Consider the following 16085-nt stretch of genomic DNA (forward strand, 5'->3'; position numbering starts at 1 on the left):
ACTCCACTAATTAGCCAAACAATCTTGGAAAAGTTATTTACTTTTCCTCTGCCCCCTTTCACTACCTTTAAAATGGAAATAATCACAGGACCTAGCTCAGGGAGTTGTTGTAAATAATGAATAAGTTATTGCTTGTAATAAACTCAAAGTAATTCCCAGCATAGGGGTAAACACTCAATAATTATTTACCATACAGTATTTGACATTTAGAAAACAGAATTCACAGAATTTTAATAAAGTCTTGAGTTACTCATTGTTTATAAAGTTTTGAAATAATGAATGAGAACATTGGACCTTGTCTTAGTGTCATATTAAAATAATATAAAGGGAAGGGTCTTAAAAGAAAACCTGATTTAGCCAAGACAAAGAGGTCAAAAACTTACACAAAGAAGTTTGTGAAGAAAGACTCAGAGCCTCAAATTCCAGGATCTGTATTAATCAGTTTTCCATCACTACAGAAATCACTGAGATACTCAACTTACAAAGAGAAAAGGTTTACTTTGGCTTGCAGTTGTGGAGGCCCCAGTCTGTGATCAGTTGCCTAAATTACTTTGGGCTGTGAGGAGGGAGAACATCACGTTGTGAGTGCAAGTTAGAGCAAAACCATTCACCTCAATGCCAGGAAGCAAAATCAAGGAAGAGGGAGGAGCTGGTGTCCCACAGTCCCTTTCAAGAGCACCATCTTCATTACCTAAGGACCTCAAATGATGCTCCACTTCTCAAAGTTTCCCCAGCTCCCAGTAGCACCTCCCAGGGCACCAAATCTTGAACACACGGGTCTCTGGATCATTCTAGGTCCAGACCATAGGAGAAGCATTTTCTTACCATGGTATTCCCCTGTCAGAGAATATCATGTCTCGGAGGGTCTAGCTGTGATTTTTATTATGCAGTGTGATGCTAGTGCTCTAAAAGAAATTTGAAAACCATGTCATTCCCTTGCATAAAATCCTGCTGTAATTTCCAATTGGAATAAATTTCATGGTCTTAATCTTTCAGGGTAACTCCCAGAGAGGCTCCTGGGTATATTAGCCAGGACCTTGGCTTTCAAGTCATTTCATTGGCCCAAGTCCACTTGCTTTAAATCAGGTAAGGATAGATGCCAAGCAAAAAGAAATACACACATTCACATATACACGCACGCGCGCACACACACACACACACACACTCACGGTACTCACACTGCCAGTGTCATACATTAAGAAAGTAAAAAAAAAGAAAAAAGTTATGGGAGGAAAACTTAAGAGAGACAAGTAACAAGGTACACACAGCCTTGATGCTTAGCCAAAACCAAAACGTTGTCTTTCTGTACTCAACATAATCAGACACATGGTGGAAAGAGCTGCAAGTGAGGATCCTCTATCTTGGTACTGTTTTACATTACACATTTACAAGAGAATTGAGAAGAAATGGGGAACATCTAGTCAACAGTATAACAGTGGGAACATCCGTTGAAAGAAGTGGCAGTATGAGAAAAGGAGAACTACCCTGGAGTTCAGCTTTGCTCATAGCAACCTGTTCACTGAGCTGTCTCAGAGCTGCTGAGTTGGCATCTTGCTGAGTTGTCCAAATGTGGAAGGGTGAATTTCCAGAGACTTGAACTCCCGATCATTGTGTGTGTGTCCAGTATGCTTAAGGCTGTTCCTTAGCCAACACAACCACTTCCATTCTTAACTACCTATAAGTTGATGTCTCCAAAGTCCAACTCCCCAACCTTGATTTGTTATGAGAGCTTCAGATAGCTCTTTTCTCGTTGGCCTCAAAATATGTCCCTCTCAGGTTATCTAACACTGGGCAACCCACTTTCCCAAAAACCTTCTCCTCTGCTGAATTTTCCAAACATAATTGATTATTTCACTATGTATATTGATGGGCCTACCATCCAAACCAGAAACTTGGCAACATCTTTGTCTCCATTTCCCACAAATTTCTCATATTCATGTATCACCGATTCAGGTCAACTGTACTTGAAAAAATTCTTCTCATCTTCCACATGTTTGCAGCCAAGGCCTTAACTCAGATATTCACAGTCCTTATCTGAAGCATTCCATGGTCTCTTACCAGGTGTCTCTATCTCCCTTCATGACTTCTGGCTGCCTGAACTCCAAAGCCAGGCATGCCATTCTGATCTCAAATTTAAAACTCATTAAAGGTCTTCATTGTGTAAATTCTTCAAAATGACCAATAGGTTCAAAATGAACCTATTTCTTATTATTCTATTCTTAAATGCCACAATTTGAAGAGCTGAAAGCAATGTAGACTTTGCTTTTAGGCTTTTGAACATGATATTGTCTTCTAAGTATATTTTAGAGTCAACCTGCTCTCACTACTCTTACATCATCAGTTCCAATGCACCTTTTGTATTTTAGTGACAGAAACACAATGATCATTTATCAAAGTACCCAAGAATCCCCCCAAAAGATTTAGAAAATCATAAAATCACCTCCCACCTTTTCCAAACTCTAATTAAACTGATCCCTAGTGGTTTATTTTATCATTGACAACAACTGTAGTAGGGGTGCTGTGGATTGCATGTGTCCCCGAGAAGTTCGTGTGTTGGATATTTAATTCCCAGGGTCATTTGTTAATGGTGTTTGGAGGTAGTACCTGAGGGAAGTAGTTAGGATTTGATAAGGTAGTAGAGTTGGTATCTCCTAGTGACATCAGTGGCTTTATAAGAAGAGGAAGGGGAACCTGAGCTAAGACATTTTCTCCCTCCCTCCATATGATGCCTCCACTATGTTCTGGTGCGGTAAGAAGGTCTTCAGAACATGCTGATGCCATGTTCTCAGAATTTCCAGCCTCCCAAACTGTAATAAATAAATTTTTCTTCTTTATAAGTTACACAATCTCAGGTATTCAGTTAAAGCAACAAAAATAAATTGATAGGGGTAACAGTCATCATCTTTTAGCCATGCTATACTCATACAATGTTCTCATTTCCTCTCATCAAGGGACTCAGCTTATTTATGCAAAAACCTTTCTACCTCTTTAACCTACTCCACCAGATTCTCTTTGTCTGACTATCTTTGTCTAGCATGTATTTCTTAGTTTGCCAAAAAATTATCATCACTTTACAACTTCTGCCACTCCTGTTCCATCCTCACAATTCTAGGCTGCCAAGGAAAAAAGGCAAATTGCCTCAAAGAACCCTTTAGTAAGTTCTTCTACCCTCCACCAAATTTATCTTTAAAAAAAAAAGAGTCATCTGGTCTCCAAACATAAGAGAACTAAGCTTTGTGTTTGATTCATCTCATCCATTTCTCCGTCCATTTCCCCATCTCCCCATCCATTTCTCTAGGCCACCCATGAATGAATGCTTTATAGAAATGTGAAAGCACACATACTCCCAAAGGCCAAAGAATTGTATTGGATTCAAGTTAGAAAGCTTCAGTTGCCAAGAAAATAAAGGGCAGAATTTGATTCTATACCTTATGGTTTCCTTCTATCGAAATTAAGACCAACTCTATTTTCACTGTCAGGAAATGCTGCACTCACGAAAGCTATCTCTGTTAGTTTGTACATGAACTTGCAGGTTCAGGAATTGGAGAATCTTCTCTTGATGGACACAACTGGTATTTTGCTACCATCTTCTTGGGAATAATCTTGGGGATGATCTGCATAGTGGAAGATGAATAGGGCTACCATCACAAGAGACAGATAACATCCCCATAGGTTCCTGGCATTTGATATCTCTGCCACCAAAGCTCTTCCTCCTGGCTTATTTATTACCCTGCTCATCAACCTTCAGTGACCCTTCTGTCTCACACACACACACACACACACACACACACACACACACACAGAGTCTAATGGAACAGCAATAGGCTAGGCCCTCTGGTCAGCCTGTAGGCCTTTAGTTATGTGATTCCTGCCAATCCATTGAGGCTTTTCTACCTCAGGGAGGGGTCAGTGTATCTCTAGGACACATCAACCACAACCAGCTATTTGATGAATATATTGGGTTAGAGTTGTCCACAAAAATCAAGTAATAATGACTCAGACCTTAAAATTATCCTTTGGGAAAAGTGAATTGCAGATTAACTCTTAATAAGGAAGGTTTATCCCAGAACACATATTTTGAGTTAAGGACAATGTGAAATTACTTTTAACTCACTCAAGAATCCAGTCTATATTAGAACCCAATAGGTTAAGCCACAGTAAGGATTGTCATCAGTTCCTTAGTGAAAGAAAGCTGAACATCTCAGAATTCACTGCATTTTCTTTGCTCTAAGTTGCAGTGAAAAATGAACTGTGGATGGGTCTTATTACATGCTGTTGAGTTCTGTCACATTTAAGTCCATCACCTTTACAATGACCTATGTTGAAGAATCTGTCTCTGGCCATAATAATAACTGAATGTCAAGTCCCAGGATCAGATTGTCCTTGATGGTTCCAATCAAGATTTTGGCACATAGCAAGGGTAGGACCAGGTGTTCCCTTCCTTTCTGTACTTAATGAGACTCCGTGCTATCTAGGCGGCTCTCGCAATGAAATAGCATTTAGTTACAAATTTTCCAGGAAACTCTGCTTTCTGGGAGTAAATCCTGTAACTTCTGTGGACCCCAGGTTCAGGTTAGCTGGTACCGCAGCCTCCAATCCTCCTCTCGTGACCTCAGACTACTGTGCTGCTTCTTCCCCTTTCTCTTTACTACATTGACTCGGCCATGTCACTGTCAGGCCCTCAGTGTTAGGGTGGGCATTTCTCCCCCTGTTCAGCTGGCCAGATCCATTTGCATATCTGATTAGTGGGTCCATCTCTGGCCTCCATTTTAGCTTTACCATGCTTGTTTTTCCAAGCCCATGTTCAAGCAAGGGGCCACTCCCTGTCCCTCCCTGGCAGGTCCCAGCTTGAACTCTCCGCCATGACAGAGCAAGAGAATGGTTTGCCTGAGGCATATGTTTTGTGAGGACAGTTAAGGGGAGTGGGGCTCTTAAAGCAGATTTGGGTCAACCTGGGGAAGGCTGGGTGTGGAGAAAAAGACACACTCTCTCTGCTCCTGCAGCAGCACACCAGTGTCTCCACACAACAGCAGATTTCATTTACTGGATGGAGAGCAACTCCATTAAACTTCAAAGCATCACTTGAGAGAAGATTATTTTCTTACCAAGGTGACTGGAGGTATTTCTGTTCTAAGACTTTATGATCACATTGTCTCACAGGCAGCTTGACAACGTCTTATGTCTCTGACACTGGAGGGATTTATTCACTTGAAGCACAGCACTAAATCCTTGGCGGGCACTGTATGTAAAATCTGGCTTTATAAATAAACACTACTTTGCCCTTCTGCCTCCCTTTCTTCTGAGAATCTGCAAACTTCTACCATCTCATAATGAAATAAAGCTTGTGCACCAATCCTGATAGAAAGTAGATGTTATCCTTGCTGTGTTTTAGAGGCATCTTCCTGTACAGGACTAGAATGATAATATCCATACCTCGTTCCCTCTTGAGGTTTGAAGAAGTTGGAGTAGATAATGGAGTAGACTTACTCTACTTAGGAATCTCAAAGAAGAAATGAGAATCTTCTGTCCTGAACACAACTGCTATGTGTAACTGCCTCACGTTCTCTCCCAAAATATCCTTCTCCTCAATAATTCAGCACACAGTGGATGTACCCGGTGAAGAAACCTGAGCTTCTTATTCCTGCAGATATGATCATCCAGCTTGGCATTCAGTCTCCTGGTGGCAGGATGCTCACTGCTCCAAAGGAAGCCAGTTCCATGGAAGACAGCTCTTCTCACATGAAGCTAAACTCTGCCTCCTTGTATGTGCTGTCTTTGGGACCCAGCCAGGACTTTCTGGAAGACCTCTGAGAAGTGTTATTCTTTATCTACATGACAACATCTCATGTACTTGAAGGCAGCTATCACAGCTACTTTTCATGATTTCCCTCTCCCACATGAGCAAGTGGCAGACCTTGGCAAGCGGGAAAAAGTTCACTGGGGCTTGTAATACTTCTACTTTTTTATGAAAGAAACAAACATGGAGCAATTTGTCACCCACTCACTGCCCTATTTTTTTGAGATTGAATGAATGCAGTATTTTTCCCAGCTCTGAATCTACCTCAGTTAACTCTTAGTAGCTCCGGAAGCTGATGAGTTTACTTGTGGTCAGAAGCCTTTGTTGACCCTGCTTCTAGAAAGTGTTTTCCTTGTCTTCTGTACACCCTCAATGCTCTATTTAAATTATTACATTGTTTTGTTTTGGCTCATTTATACCCAGCCCTGCCCCTCAAAAGCCCTAAAAGTCTCAATCTGAGGCCATATTTTAGGTATGTGGTATCCCCAAAGCTTAGAGAATGCCTGGAACTTGGTAGTGACAAGAATCAACGATTGAAACTGAGTGAATGCTGCCTATACATCATAATAAAGAGGGTTGTCAAGATTTCTTCAATGCCTTAAACTATTGGGAATCTGTTATTTTACAAAGTTGGTTTATTATTTCTCCTGTCAGCTTCAAGTTCCAAATATATGGAGCACGTGTACAAATGCAGGAGCAACTTTGTATATATATTCCCCATAAAGAAGATCTATGCCAGCACTCCGCAGTATTTATCTGGCAACTAGCATCAGTGGTGACACATAAAACTATACAGTTAAAGGACATTAAAGTGCAGCTTAGATGAAAACAGATGAAAAAGATAGAAACTGCTCACAAGGCTGCCGAGAAGAAAAATATCTTTAGGCCCATTCTTTAAAGCATTTACATAAATAATCCAAAGTGCATAAGCACATTTTTCTTTATAAAAATTCTGATGTGTGTTAGGAATAGTGTTCTTAATTTAAAGCTAGAAATAGCCATGATATCTTCTTTTCTCTGCTGCTTCTGCAATGTTTTAGTAGATGGTTACATTGTCGCCAAATACCCTTTGCTTGTGAAAGGGTTGGCAGAAAGGGGACTCTTAATGACAAGGACAGCCAGGGGACCCTGAGATAGCACATGTATAGCAACAATTTTGTAGAGTCAGAGGGAAAGGGGGTGGGGGTAAAGTTGAATTGCCCTGTTTAGTTTCCTATCAACTTGGACCAAGAAATAATAGCTTATGTCAAGCAAACAATCAGTTAAGAACTAATCCTATCCAGTTAAGTTTAACTGTAAAAAACTACCTGGTGAGTGCTTGACAAATGCTTTTCTTCACTCAAATTCCATTTTCTATGTTCAGTAGATTTAAGGGAAAGAAGGAACAAGCCTAATCCTAACCCTTAAATATAATTGCCAGCAATCTTTAGCTGAATAATCTAAAAGATGACTCCTAGTGTTTTATGCAATAAATAATAATAAGAATTGGCTCTGTCAAGTGAGAGGACGGCTTCATAGAGAGATTGGGGAAATGGCTGCCATGCTACAACCTTAGCATAATTGTAAGTGCTCCTATTAGATCCCCTTCTCTATTTGCCTCTCATGTTCTTTCAGACAAGAAGAAGGCTCTGGGAGGAGGTGTGAGCTGAGCACAAGCTGAGAAGCCCAGATAAGGTACATGGTGGAAGGCAGGTCTTTTGGACAAGAAAAATCCCAGGATGGAAGGTATAGGTGGCAGGTGACATCCTACACATGCTGGTTCAAGCAAGCACATTTCTAGATAAAGAGATCAAGTTTGAAGTGCCTAGGTCTCTAAAATCTTGAGCAGCAAGAGAAAGACTATTATTCCAAACCAAAGCCTGAAGCATGAGGTTATGGGTTCTAGACTTAGATGCCCCAGGTTCAAAGTCCAGTCATCCCACTTTCCAGCTTTGTGATTACTGGAAAACAGTAATTCCCCTGAGTATTCCTTCACACAAAATAAGAGAAAAGTGTTATAAGTCCATAAATTTGTATTGAAGTTTAAACAAAATAATCCCATAGAGCAATCAATAGGCATGATGTATGAAGTACAGTAGTAATGCCTGTGTTCAGGAACACTTCTCTTTGCAAACAATATGGATCACAAAGAAAATCATTTGGCAAAATTTTACTTCCATTTGCAAACTCTGCAATGGGTGACAAACATAACCACAGCCATCTTCCCCACACAAACACAAATGCAGCCATCTTCCCCAAAATCATAAAACAAATTAAGTTCATAAACTCAGGTACCACTGCCTAGTAAATACTCAATAAATGCTTTTCAAAAACACAACCAAGATGCAAACCAAATATAAATGAGCTGAAGGAAATAGAGACAAAACAAAGTAAAGCTTTTCTTAAAAGAAAAGTGAGAGTGCTACATTATTTTCCTGCAGTTGCCATGATAAATTCACACAAAATAAGAGGCTTTATCAACAGAAAGTTATCCTTTCTCAGTTCTGAAGGTCAGAAGTCTATAATCAAGAGTTAACAGATCAGAGCCCCCCTGTCTAAAGGTCTAAGGAGAAAATTGGCAGCTGCCTTTTCTACCTTCAAGAGGCTCTAGTCACTGCTTGCCTTGGGGTTGCCATCCAGTCTCTGCATCTGTCTTCCAGAGCCTTTTCCCTGTATCTGTGTCCTCCTTTATTCCATCTCTTATAGGGACATTTGCCATAGGAATCAGAGCCCATGTAGACAATCAGAATAATCTCATGATCCTAAGGTCCTTAACTTTATTACACTTGCAAAGACCGTTTTTACAAACAGGATCATATACACAGGTTCTGGCATTTAGGAGATGGACATATCTCTTTGGGAGCCACAATTCAACCCATGAAAGGTAGTAATTAAGCAAAAATTGTTGTATTTAAATTAAATGGTGAAATCTAGTTAAGAAGTAATATTTAAAATCATATTCTTAATAGGATTAATTAAAGTTTTTCAATCCATCACTAGGGGAAAATTCATCATAATAAAAACATTTTCAGAAACTAATGATTTAAGGTAGAATTATGTACTTTTTTCTCTTCTTGAGCTGTGTGTGTGGGTGTGAGAACTTGTGTGACATATATAACTGCATATATATACACACTATATATACACTATATATATACTATATATACACTATATACACTGTATATAATATGTATACACTATATAACACTATATATACTATATATACTATATATAGACACTACATATACTATATATACACTACATATATACTATATATACTACATATTCACTATATATACACTATATATACCCTGTATATATATATAAAAATTAGATCTTCATATGCAGAGTGCTGCTTTGGCAATGCTATTCTATCTGATCTGCTGGAGTCTGAAAACCTTTTTAGTTTTGGTTCAGGTAACCAGAAATGAGGGCATGGTAATGAAATGAGAGCTCATTGGTATTGGAGTCCAAGGACCTGGTTTGGAATCTTTTACCCACAATCTGACCCAGCCAGATGTCTAACTATTTGGCCACCAGTTTGTTCATTTGCAAAGTGAAAAAAACCTCTTCACCTCCTTAACCTTCACCATGACAACCATAGCTCTTGGTTTTCTCCTACATACCCCAGAGCCTGACCTAAAAAGTGGGCAGAATGCACACATAGCCAGGAATATGGGGACAGGGAACAATAAGCACAAACTTTCCCTTTGATTTGTTTGGCTATAAGAAAACCTGTCCTTACTTATATTTTTAATAAATTTTCCTAAGGTTGCAGGTGGTCTAGGATGCCAAGAGAAATCCAGAAAGTGCTGAAGCCAGCTGAGCTGCTGGCCCTTCTCTGAAGGGCCAGCTCTCTCATCCACCCTTACCCTTGCCTTCAGTTATGGGCATTGGCTTCTGCCTGTGTGCAGTCAGCTCAGCCAGTCCCGGATCACCTTCTCTTGCTCACACATGGGTTCTTCCCCATAACTTTGAGCTGCTTATGCCTTTGTCTGTCCTGTGAAGCCCAAACCCACCTGACATGATCTTTCTCAAGCTCTCTGGCTCATTGCCAGTTCTTTCAACCTCCAAATTTAACAAATTCAAAATTTCTAGAAAATAATCTGATTGGGCCCACAATTTCCTTGTGGTATAAGCTGTCATTTATAAAGTATGGGATTATATTGGCCTTTAGACAAAAGTGCCATCGTCTATAGAGAGAAAGTCTGGGCACACGGAGGAAAACACATTGTTCATTCCTCAAAAGGGATTTTGTGTTGATTATCTTCACCTAGAAAGTGGTTTGGCACATGATGGTGAACTGTTTGTTCAGGAGTCTTGCCCTTCTTGGAGAACCATCTTCTTGCAAGCTTTTATAGTTCCATGCCTGCTGCCCGCCCTCTGAGCTCTGCCTACAGTGGACTGCTTCAAGATGTGATACCTATTACCAGGTGGACCATAATTTCTTTCTCCTCAGTGTCTGAAGTTGAGTCTATGAGAGTTACTTGAAACCTCCCTGTTTTCACCAAGGCCTTACATCATGAATGTTTTTCTTGACCATGATTTTAGATACATACAGAAAATTGATATTCAGTAAGAGAAAGCAAGCAGCAGGGAAAAGCTGATGTGCAAGTTGGAAGGCATCCCACTCTCATTTAAGGACTAGCTGCACATCCTCTTGAGGCCTGGAGCAATTCTCTGGCCCTGTCAACTATGCTCTAGTGTCCAGATCTATGGATTCTGAATGAAATCCCAGAGAACTTCATGCAAGGCAGCTGTTATGCTTTAGCCAATGCATATGGGTCTCTGTACCTTTTAACCAAAGCAGTCTTAGCCATCTACTGAGGGTGGTTGGGAGGGACTGGGATTTCCCCAGGGCACCTGTGATATTTCATCCTCCAGCTACCCCTCTAAGTGGTACTTAGATTTGTCCAGAGTGCTGTGCAGCAGCACTAAGTTCACATTTGAATTCAACACCAGCCACAGATGCCATCCCCAATAGAATTCATTATTTTACTAATATTTATTGAGTGCCTATTATGTGATAGGCATTAGGCTTTGTGCGGGAATTTAATGAAGAATAAAGCAAACTGGTGGCAAGCCATGGTATTTTAAATTCATTTTCATCCTATGAATTCTCAATAGGAAGTGTTCACTTTGAGGGAATCTGGAGCCCAGCCCACACCTTACCACTAAAAGACAAGAACATTTATAAACCAAGAACTCACTCCCTCTGCATAAGATCTGACTACACTGATGTACTTAAGCTGAACAGACAGTGCTGGAGCTGCCAGCTTTAGCGATTGAAAGAAGCCCCGCGAGAGCCTCTTTTGCCGTCACTACATTTGGGACTTTTCTTTCCCTTGATTCCCATAGGCAATTATAGGAAATAAATACGAGTCAAGTTAAGCCATTTCAAACAAGTTGCCTGGGAGCATGAGAGTAACTGTATCACTACCTGGTCTCTGCATTACTAAAGTTATTGAAGACTGAGGAGTTACTTGATTTTCTGTGTTTAACAGGTATTTCTTAGGGCCATCCAAGTACCCTATATTTTTCCTAGGGCTGAAAATTCAGTGGAGAACAACATAGAAAAAAAATCCATTGCAATAGAAGGACAAAGAATAAACAAACCTTAGGTCACAGTGTGTGGGGTGATGACTAGGACTATAAAGAATAATTGTTTGGGGCCCACAGATGGAGATGGGCCAGACCAGGTGGGACAAAGTCTATCTACATGGTAGCCTTTGAGTACATGCCTGAATGAAGATGAGCCTTGTGTGAATGTCTTGGGGTAAATACAGCAATTACAAATGATTTATAGTCAAAAGATATTACAAAACGAAAAAGAAAATGCAGCTGAGTCATCTAGGTCTTGTAATCCGTGAAGAAGAACCTCCAGAGAAAGTGAGAGCTGTTGTAGCTACTGTCAGGATCTGGTTCCTCCCGCTGAATTTTAAGACCAAATTCTTATTAGAAGCATTGAAGCGAGTTGAATTGTAGACTCCCTCGAAGATACATGCACAACCTAAAATTCAGAATCTATGAATGTGACCTTAACATGGAAAAAGAATTTTTCGCAAACATAATTAAGGATCTTGAAATGCATCCTGAATTTACCATCTAAACCCTAAATTCAATAATGTTTCCTTATAGGAAACATACAGAAGAGAGACACATAAAAGAGAAGATCATGAGAAGAAGAATCCACTAAGAAATATCTAAAGCCACCAAAGCTAGAAAAGACAAGGACTGGTTCTCCTCCAAAGCCTTGGGAAATAGGGGAACCCTCCTGACAATTTGGCTCAGGATTTCTGACATCTAGAACTATGAGAAAATAATTTTCTGTTGTCTTAAATCATACGCACAATTTTATTTTTAACATAATGGATTCAATGTGGCCACAAATCTTCTGTTATTCCTCCCATTCAGAAGAGAGGTATGTTTTTGCCCCTCTTGGATCTAAGCTGGGCTGTGATGGCTTTGCCTAGTGGAGTATGGAAGAAATGATATTGAGCCAGTTCTGGAACAAGGCTCTAGGAGAATTGGCATTCTTCATTCCAGTCTCTGTGAACCCCCAGTTTCAACATAGAAGTGCTACTGGAGAGACAATGATGTTAAGTAGCCCTGGACCACATGGTGAGGACAGGGGTCTAGCTGGGCCCAGTGGGTCCTAGCCTTTCAGTACTCCCTGCCAAGATTCTCAACAGAAGACTGAAGCCACCTTGAATCCTCTAGACCAGGCCACCCCAAGCTGAAACCTACTGAATGCCGCTAGCTAGTGCTGTGTCGAATCACCTCAATCAGACTTGGGACAAAATTATGAGATCTAAATTTAAAAAATGGTTGCTTCCTTAAGCCACTAAATTTGGGAATACTTTATAACGAATGCTAAGTGTGATGGTAGCTATTAGAGGCTTAGTAGCAGAGGAATGACCTATGGTATGGAAAGAATAGAGCACAGGGGCTCATAAGGATAGTAGCAAGATTTGCTAGGAGGATGCCTTGGTAGGCCAGTTGGCTTGGAGTAGAGGATGGAATGAGGTGGAAAGTCATAATGTCCTAGATATGTTTCACAGGCCAAGCCTGGATAATTTGCTAACAGTTTAGGTGCGGACTTGGAAAAAGAGTTGAGAATAACTGCAAGAATTTTTTTTTAAATATTCAGAAAAATGAGGAAAACGGATGTTTAGGGGAAGGACAGGAAAGAGAAATTCTGTTTTGAATTTTTGATTTTCTGGTTTGGTCATGACTTCCTCAGAAATGCCGCACTGTCTAGGGCTCTCCCTCTTCTCTCACTTGTTGGACTGCATTATATTCAGAAAACTCTCTATCTATTACTACCACCTTCCCAGCTGTTTGTTTAGAGGGCTTATGGCTCCCCCAGCCCACCTCAGGCTCCATCTTGGTTTCTGCTTCCTGGAGACTCCACCTAGTGCAACACAGCCATGAGTCTTTGTTTTCTCCAGTCGCCTTCATGTTCTAGCCATTGTCCACACATGAGGGAGCACAGAGCAGGTCTTTGATCACTGTGTGCAGGAGACTGATAGAAGGGATAGAGAATTCCAGATACATGCAGGATTAGCTCTGAATGTGGAATCCAAGCTGGTTAAGACCCTGAGCAGTGTGATGGACCCTCAGAAGTTCTAAGAATAAGGCCATGCATCCAGGCCAGTTAGTTTTTCTCTTGCAATCATCTAGTGGATAACTTGTCTCCTTCTTCAGAGAACTCAAACAAAGACCCACTAAGGATTACTTTTCCCACTTTGGCCACCCTCCTCCCTGTGCCAGCCATTGTGTTAGGCATGTTGTATCTACTTGTAACTACCTGAGCATCCTAAGCACATAGTTGAGGAAGACACTGTTTCACCAATATTTTTATGTGCAGAAACTGAGATTCAAAGAGCAGTCATATAGGCAATAAAGGACAGATGAAGGTGCTGGACTCAGATTTAATTCTACTTCAAAGCTTTCAAAGCCTGAGCTCTTTCCACAGTACAGCAGTGCTGGTACTTGTTATACATACAACTTACGTTTCAGAGCTACCAATTAATTTAATCTTATGTACACAGTTTGCACAGTATGCAAATGTATATGTAAATGATTATTTTAATTTATACAAACAAAGATGTAAATGTATCCTTAGGTTTACGAAAAACTGGAAAGATAACTTTACCTTAGTTGACCCGTCTTTAAGGCTCCAGCAAATCTGAATCCTTCTAATATAAATAAAGCTGCAGCTTTCCATGTGAAAGTTATTCTTTCAGAATGCAATACACTGAGTCTCTGGCCCCACATCAAGGATATTTTAGACTCTTCATGATGTTCTTCAGGGCTGAGATAATGTAAAAAACAAAACCTCTCTGTTGAATTTTCTCCCCAAATACAGAAAGGAAAAAATAATAATCTGCAGTATATCTTAGTTTTACTCTTGGGAATTCAGACAAGGATCTATGAGTAGCTGTAGCCTTTAGCAGTCCAATAAGAAAAATGGGTAGGTCACAAGGCTAATGCTGCCTAGAACTATGGCTTCCCTAGGGCCACAGGAAGGCACTTCACAGAGCAGAGACTGGTGGTTTCCCACAACCCTCCCCTGGTCTAGCCCTATGCCTTAGCACACCCACTGCTTACTCCACTCAGCCTGACTCACTCTCAGCATTCTCACACATGCTGGTACCTCTGCTTGAGGGCTTCCCTACACCTGCCTAACTATGAGGGAGTCAGTCCACTCAAGCGCCCTCCCCTCCATTCCCCTTCTAACTGAACCTCTGCTCCAAGCTGCTGGGACTCTTGAGAACAATGATACTGTCTTATTTATCTTTGTATTTCTAGGATCTAGTTCAATGTCTTAAGCAAACAGTATGTTATAGTTGAAATATGAAGTGTCCCCAAAGAGTCCTGTGTTGAGGGCTGATCTCCATGCAGTGGTGTTCAGAGGTGAGACCTGGAAAGGGCCCAGAACTTGAGGGCAATGACCTTAGTAATGTGCTAGTCTGCTGATCATAGCTAAATGGGACATTAGCAGGTGAGGCTGAGCTGGAAGAAGTAGGTCACGGGGGCCATGCCTTTGAAGACAGTTTCTTGTCCACTAGCCCATTGTCCCTGGCTCTTCATTGCTCTGTGTGCTTCCTGCTGCCAGGGGCTGAGCACTTTCCTCCACCATGATGTTTCTGCCTTGACACAAGGCCTAAAAGCAATGGAGCCAGCTAACCATGAATTGAAACCATGAGCCAAAATAAACTTTTCCTCCTTTAAGTTAGGTATGTTAGATATTTTGTCATCCAGCAACAAACACTCTGTATTAATAAATATTCATGTGACTAAAGGAGACTCCATCACAGAGCTTAACACACTGCCCAATAGCTATAGATTGTCTGTTTCTCCCACTAGACTGCTATAGTTGAAAGCTTCCTGTCTCTTTATTCCTTTATCTCTAGGAGGTTATGGGGGTATGCTTGATAAATAATCTGGACACTAATTAATTAACTTAGGCAGCGTGCATCTTTTTCTGAAAGCCGGGTTCTTTTAATGCTAATGGTTTCTTCTTCCATTCTTAGTTGAAGACTGTTTGGAGGCACATGGTTGACTCTAAGTCCTGACACTCCCAGCAAATGATTGCCCAGTGGCACCTTCTGCACCCAGCCAGACGCCCATCTCATCCTTCATTATCCTGAGGCTGCACACATCCCTGCATCCCCTCCCCTTCCCTCCTTTTCCTGCTGTTTCTGGAATGAAGGTGCTGCGGGCCTGGCCTCACTCCGACACTCATTACTCTGGTATTGATGGCCTTCCACCTCCCTGTTATTCTGTGAAGATTAGAAAGCAGAGACCTTTCTTGGCCAAGGGAATAGGTTTTGTCAGTATTCAGTGTGTAAGAGCAGAAAGTATAATAAATTCTGGCAGTCAATCAAATATGACATGATAATGAATGTTAACATCATGTGCCCCCCTTTGCCGACAGAGGGGAAAGTCGTGTTAGATTACAGCTAAACACAGGCACCTTGTGATTTCTATTTGCCTCCTTTTCGTTCTCCTCCTTTCCCGGGTTTAACCTCAGTGCTTGCTCAACTCCAACCCAGTATCCCCAGCTTCATTTGCCTGCATTTCTCAGAAAGGCTGCTTCAATTCCCCAGGGTTCTGCATCCTTTCTCTAAGACACCTAACCTCAGATACAACTTCCTTCCTTCAAACTTAACAGAACCCTCCGCCTTGAGAGGCCCCTGCATTCCTGGGGCAGCCCCGGGTCTGAATCAGACATTATGGGATAACAAAGCAGGAGGGAGCTGTACAGTCAATTCTCAGCTCAGGATCAGCTTCATGAAGGTCA

Source organism: Heterocephalus glaber, unplaced genomic scaffold, assembly GCF_053883595.1.
Source record: "Heterocephalus glaber isolate CG9 unplaced genomic scaffold, H.glaber_assembly_v1.0 deba00001446, whole genome shotgun sequence".
Lineage (NCBI taxonomy): Eukaryota > Metazoa > Chordata > Mammalia > Rodentia > Bathyergidae > Heterocephalus > Heterocephalus glaber.